Source organism: Terrapene carolina, unplaced genomic scaffold (assembly GCF_002925995.2).
Source record: "Terrapene carolina triunguis isolate 2854851 unplaced genomic scaffold, T_m_triunguis-2.0 Scaffold714, whole genome shotgun sequence".
NCBI classification, from domain to species: domain Eukaryota; kingdom Metazoa; phylum Chordata; order Testudines; family Emydidae; genus Terrapene; species Terrapene triunguis.
Window position 1 is genome coordinate 7144203 of NW_020665065.1, and position 1189 is coordinate 7145391.

Genomic DNA, 1189 nt, shown 5'->3' on the forward strand with positions numbered 1-1189 from the left:
AGTTTAAATGTGGACAGGCTTCCGCCAGTCTGGATTGCCAAGCCCATCTTGGAGAAGAGCTTCCGTGTGGGAAGCTGCCCCAAGGCTCTTGCTGGGTGGTCTAGGTTAGCTCTGGACACAGCAGCCTGGGCAGGTTGGGTGGCGTAATATGAGGCCATCAATTCCTGTCATGGGGGCCTCTTCCTCCTGCGTGGAATGTTCTCCAGAATTCAGCAAAACTCACCTCTAAGAAGTGCTGAATTTGGAAAGTCAACCCTGGAAACCCCCCTAACCACTTCAAGAAAATGTTCAACGATTTTCTTCTGGGGTTTGAAGAAGCACTGATCAGGCTGGTGCCCAGAAGTCTTGTGCTCTTCTTCCCTCCGGCTTTCATGCTACCCCTGAGGTCAGTTTATTGTGAGATGGCCAGCAACAGGTTCAGAAATGCCCATTGGAGTTAGGCATGGCAAGAGAAGAATGACTCATTCCGGTGTCTGTAAGCCACACTAGAGAGCAGAGTTGACCAATAGTTTTGGGTATGATAACTTCGGTAAAATAAATCAAAGTCCAATCTGATCTGCTGGGATGACACCAAATATGGGGAGATATAGTCAGTATTCAGTGCAGGGAGACATCATCCCAGGCGAGGGGCCGGGCTGCGTGTTTGAGTGGGTGTTTCAAACATATTCCCCAAAGGAAATTCCCCAGAGAGGAATATTTTCCTCAGAACACTCTGCTGTCATTCAATATCCCTGCCGAGAAGCTGCTTCAGGGAAACACTGAAGTCTTGTCCCTTTGGCCAGGAACACCAGTAGTACCCATTCTTTCTCCCATTTCTGTTATGCCCAGGCCCAGAAGCACTATGTGGAAATGTGGCCCAAACATGCAAATGATGAGATTCCAGCCACTCTGCCTCTGCTCAGGCTAGGACCTAGGTAGTTACAGACATCCAGGCCAACATGCGCTTTCACTGATTCAACATTTGGGTTTCAAACATCTGTGTGCAGCATGCACATCTCTGTGTTCTCATGTGTATGTCTGGGGCTCAGCGGTGTGTGTCCATGTGTCTCTCTACTGCTCACCCACGTATGTGTCTATGAATGCATGTGAATGTGTCTGTGTGTCTGGGACTCACCTCTGTGTGTGCTTGTATGTGCCTGCATCTGTGTTCATGCATCTCTCTAGGGCACTCACCCGTGTGTGTGTGTGT